We start from the raw sequence: 5,749 nt of genomic DNA, 5'->3' as shown, positions 1-5,749 counted from the left end.
GAGATTTGATCTGTGAATTTGCTTTCATTTCTTTGAAGAGGTAGCAATATATTTCTGAGTGGGAAAAAAATGAGACCTAGAGAAGGTGGGGGGTTCGTGTCCCTTCAGAGTTGACAGGCATAGCAAAAATCCACCAAAATCTGGGAGAGGTTCCAAAGAATTTATTTAGATGTATAATAGGGGTAAATACTCGCTGATATAGAACAAGTTAGATGCTGCCCTGGTTGGTCTGCCCAAGGGGAAAGAGCACCAATAGCAAGCCGCTTGCCTCACTTCTACCAACCACCTTAGCCTGGGAGCAAGAGAAAGCGAGCCACTACCCGCTCCTTCCTTTAAAGGGGCCATGCTGGCAGAGCAGAAGCACTGCCTCTATTGGGTCAGGTAGCCCAAGGTCATCTGCAGAGAGAATACTTGCTACAGAAATTAGATCAGCATGTTTCACAGGGCTTAGGTATCTGTGTATGTCTTTGATCCCCACTCTGACAAGATATCTTTTTTTTCAATCTTCATGTAGAGCTTTATTAATTATGAAATCAAAAACCAGTAGAAGCAGAAGTCCCACTAACAGAAAGTTGAATCAGCTTTTTACCACCGCCCTGGCTTATGAGTCCTAGCACTGGGAAATACAGCAAGGGAATATGATAGCTCCCAAGAGACAGATTCCTCCTCCCATGTCTAAAGCACTTTTAGAATCTGCAGGCAACAAACCCAAAACCAACAGCTATATTTCACACTTTTCATTTGTGGGAAAAAATTGTCTAACTTGACCATTTAAAAAGCTCACTTTGGCATGTTCAGAGGACCATGTTCCCTAAGTCAGAACTGGAAGCAGTCATGTGAAAGAAGACCTGTTAAAGGTTCTGGCCTAACTATTTACTGCTCAGCCCCAGTATATCGGCCTGAAGGCTGCCTTGACTTCTTTGTCTGTATCCCTCCTCAGTTTCCCAGTTCTACCTGGCCAGGCATGGGCACACAGCTGTAGGGAGTGGGGCTGTGTGTAAACCAGAGGTTTCCCCAGCTTTCAGGCCTGGAAGCCATGCTGGCAATTTAGTGAACACTACTTTTGAGGGACTTGAGTTCACTTAGAAGAAAATTAGAAGAGCAGAAAAGGGCTGTCACTGGCAGGTAGCAACTTCTGTTAGAAGGAGCAATGGCTCAGACTGACCTTGAACTGTCTTCCTTCCTCACTTAAGGCTGGAATTTGTGTGTGTGTGTGTGTGTGTCTGTGTATCAAATGCCTATCATCTTCAGGTCTTTTCAAGACTTGAGAGGCTGAGACTCAATATCTGCAAAACAGCTTGCAGTTCTCCAAGGCTACAGAAAGCCAGAAGAGGTGGCCTTTCCTCCACTGACAGCTTCTTCCCAGTTTGGGTTGGGAGAGCCTTCTGTTCCTAACAGCGGCGCTGCAACACTGCAGGGATCTCAGTGGTCTAGGCAGGCACAGGGCAGTCAGCACCACTCTGATGATAGCCAGGCAGCACTCGGGCATTCAGTATTCAAGCTGTCTTCAGGGAAGCCCCTGACCTCCAAGAATGTCCATCTTGAAGGCGTACACCAGGCCTATGTTGAAGAAAGACTGGCACCTTATACCTCAGCTGCCTTTGGGTGAGTTTATCTGAACCAGGCTGTGCTGCCTAAGGCAGAACTGCAGTCTGACTCTGGAGAAGGCACTGATCTCCGAGATCCTGCCCTCCTCCGGACGTGGCACCCACTTCCCGTGTTCCGGTAGATGCAGCCTTTCGTGATTTTTGGATAATATCAAGCCCATGATTATGTAAAGCACAGAAGCATAAACAAGCAAAAGGCAGGCGGTCAACACATGAACTTCAAAGGAGCCAAGATCTGCCTGCACCTTCCTAATTGGCAAGTCAGTTGCAGACACGTTAGAAATGGGTGACATTTACCAGCAGCCATTTCACACTGTCAGCTGATGGTCACAGTGAAACTGATGGTCACCAGGGCCATCAGTTTCACTGTCATAGTTTTGTGACCACTCCAGGCTGTGCAACTCCAAGAAGATAGTGATGAATTTGGCAATGGCTTCTACACCACTGCATTGGCCCATGACTGCACTCTGAGTAAGGGGGTTGGAGAAGTCTGTTGCGAACCGGAGCGCCACAGTGTAGCCCTTCCCAATGGAATAGACCCTTTTCTCCTCCACATTCACATCCTGGATGTTTTTCAGCAGGACCTCCACTCCACTGTAATAGACAGCAGCCAGGTCAGTGGGTAATATTTAGTCCAACAGGGACCAAGAACGGATGCCTGGAGCTCTCTTCAGTTGGAGGCAGGTACTGGTTCATGTCTCCACCTGCAGGTACATCCTTGGAACCCGGGCTTCACTTCGCAGCAGACCAGGTCTGCATCCTTAAGAATACTCCTTAGGCATACAATCCCCCTCCCCGGCCTCAGTTACCAACAAACTCCACAAGTGGCCTGTTCCGCTCGCTCTGGAGTGTACATGCCAGGTTTGCTCAACCTGCCCTGTGATTCCTTTCCAGGTCGGCGAGCAAGGATCCGCATAGGGGACGAAGATGAAAACGGGACGCACTGTGGGTCTGAACCAGAAAGCCTCGGGACACACACTTGCGTGGGAGCCGAAGGAGAGCGTCATCACATGAGGGCTGTGTGATAGGTGAGGCTACTCATGCCAGTGGGGAGAGAAGCAAAGAAACAACTTGTAGTAAAGCTCTTCTTCAAAGACTAAGAATGCGTAAGTGGATAAATCCATCCCCAAGCGCAGAAATTTGTGGTCTGATCACCTACAAAAGGCCTGTCTCTAAACATTGGGTAGCTGGCCTGAAACTTATGAAGGTTTTTTTTTTTTGGGGGGGGGGTCTTTTAAAGATCCAAACAAGAACAGAGAATAAGGAAAGAATTGCAGGGCTGAGGAGATAAAACGTGCTTTCTTCTTTTCAAACTTGTTTCTTGTTCTCATTGTTTACATTCTTGAATCACAGGGTGCAGGACATGATAGGAGGGTATATCTTTGGGAAATGGGATGGGAAGACCTCTAAAACGATGGTCCGTTTTCATGTTGCAAGTTAAGAAATTGAGTGCAAAGAGTTGAACGTATTTGTCACCGTCCTCATAGTAAACGTCAGGGGCAATTCCACAGTTTGTGTGTAACCAGAGCCTTCTACATTTTCAACCACAGCACTGTATTGCCAGTCCTACTGATGATGGAATCATGCCCTTGCCACTGTATTGCCTCATTTTTTATTTGTACATATTATATGGCAGAGATAAATAACGGAGGGATTCCCACTTGTGGCCCATGAGGGTGGAACTGGGAAGGGACAGGTCATGACTAGGAGCCATGGGAACACCTGGACAGTTACGACCACAGGTGTCAATCTGACTTGTCTTTGAGACACAGTCTGTTCCCTGCAGATCTGAGGCTTTCTTAAAAACTCTTTCATCTTCTCAGGAAAAAACAAGAGCTGTACGTATTCTTGTTTAAACTCACATTTGCAATCTAGCTTAGTAAAATGGTGAATGAATATGGATTTCACACAGTACATCCTAATGGGAAAAGTAACTTAGATTGCCTGCATGATCCAGAGAGCTCTTAAAATTCCCAGCAGTCATTTCCCAACAATTACCATGTTACTATATAAAGAGACACTATTCAGTAAGTAGAATATCATGATATTATGGATTATTGGAGATTCATATACATAATCACATTGGCATGCAATTTTCATTTTAGTGATATTTCTGCCAGTTGTCTTTCAGTTCTCCATTAATTGTAGCTGGTGACATTTCAGGGTGGGCAGATATAACAATTATGACTTTTTCCAGTTGATTTCTGTGCTGAGTGTCCATGACTTTAATGCAGTCTTGTGAATAAAGCAATGTGCTTTGTTCCTTGTTTAACAAAATAAAATCAGCAGGATGCCTTACTTTCAGAAATGCTTGACAAAGCATCCCTCTCATTGAGCTGAGAGAAAAAGCAATGGGTTCCACCCTTTGTGGGCTCTGTGGTGCAAAGTACCTAAGTATAATTCCCTGTTCTTTATATGACTTTCTCACTGAATCCTGCTTCCCCTTTCCTAGTTCTTTTGAATAATTCTCACAGTTCTTGGTGAGTTGCTAATCATTTCAGACCGTGAAATCCAGGATGCGATAAAGTACATTACTGGTGCTGGGAGATGAGCCTTTATTTTTAAGGAATTCAACACGGGTATTTGACACCCTTTTCTTTTATCAAGAGCTGAAATTCACTGACAAACTGAAGCTGTTTTTGCTTTCTTTAATATTCTAATGCTAATGAACATAAATTAATATTAAAATGCACAACATACTAAAATTAAATATAAATGCCCAGGATATGCATTCATGTTTACTCTTAGGCAATTTATTAACATGTGGGAGAAATTAAATAGAAATATCATAAATTGGCAAATACCGAGGCTAGTATCTTGGCAAGATGTTGAGGGATGCTTTAACAGCAAATCATGAGTAAATGACAGAAGCATCACCTTTGACTATAGGTGTTTGTAATTACCTACAGTATTTGGGGACCATGTTCATCTCTCTATTTCACGATTTGCTTTCACCAAAATCATTGATTGTGGTTTAGGTGCTGGCATTCAGAAGCCAAGTAAAGAGTCTTCAAATTAATTATAATAAAAAGTAGATGAAAAACAAACATGGACACATTTCACATAGATTTCTATGTGTGTGTGAGGTTGAATCTCTTTCTTCCATCCAGCCATTTTTCTGAAGGCAAGTACAGAGCACATGCAGTGGTACATCCCAAGGAAGAAGTTCCAGGCCTCAGCTCTATTCTCTGATGCTTTTCCTCCAGAATTGAGGAGTTGTGATGGCTTAGTGCTCTGTATTCTTAGCCAACATTCTTCTAGGACGAGCCTCCTGTTTCCGAAATGAAAAGCTCTTTAACTATGAGCCCAATATTTGTGGACTGAAAAGAATCACTTCTCTGGCTTGAAATTTTGCTAAACAAATGTAATGTAAAGGAAATATTTTTGTAGATCACCTTTTACTTATGATTTGAAGGCAACCTTTAAGAGGCTGCCCCCAATTTAACAACTGTATTTTCCCCCATGAAGGTAGAAGTCAAGTATCTGTCTTCATTGAACCTATTATAATAAGACCATGCTAAATAGGAAAAAAAGTACTTTAAAATTTGTCTTATTTAAGAAGATTTTTATAGTTAGTATCAATGACAATTACATCTAAATTATATGTCATAGCTGCTCTACAATTTCTAGTTATGAATAATTTATTGAAAAGCATGTATTGAGAAGTAAGATTGTGGATAAGTTATTTTAAAACTGGATTTGTTGAGATTGGAAGTCAAAGCAAATGAAGAGAGAAATTACTTCGAACTTCGGTTCCATCAGGAGTCAGATGATCTCAACTTGTGTCAGTCTTTTAGGTTCTTTTTCTGCTAGTTATACATACAGTGACCAGAAAAACAAACAGCTTAAATGACATTTAAAGCAGATATTATTAAGAAAGAAACAAAACCCTCCTCTGAGCTCTCTGGAGAGAAATCTCTCACCATCAAAATCAATACTTTTTGGCAACCTAGGGAAGGAAATAAGAAATATTTGGGGGCAATGAAGGGGAAGCAATGAATTTCAAAAAGGAACAAATTGAAAATTTTGCTCAGGCATATATATTTGTAGGCAAAGACTCCTGAACCATAGGGGGCTCAGCTCTGGTGTAGTGATTTGAACTTTTCAATCTTATCTCAGTAGCTTTGCGAGATAAATCTCCA

At 42.5% G+C, this 5,749-nt stretch overlaps 1 pseudogene; it reads right to left on the bottom strand.

The window, feature by feature from the left end:
- Positions 1-1,915: 1,915 nt before the first annotated feature.
- LOC126499400 (cytochrome b-245 chaperone 1-like) lies at positions 1,916-2,323 on the bottom strand (annotated as a pseudogene).
- Between the last annotated feature and the right edge of the window lie 3,426 nt (positions 2,324-5,749).

This window comes from Alexandromys fortis, unplaced genomic scaffold (genome assembly GCF_014885135.2).
Source record: "Alexandromys fortis isolate MF-2015 unplaced genomic scaffold, M_Fortis_MF-2015_v1.1 scaffold_11, whole genome shotgun sequence".
NCBI lineage: Eukaryota > Metazoa > Chordata > Mammalia > Rodentia > Cricetidae > Alexandromys > Alexandromys fortis.
Note: the sequence above shows the minus strand (reverse complement) of the source record. Positions and strands in the feature narration are given on the sequence as shown.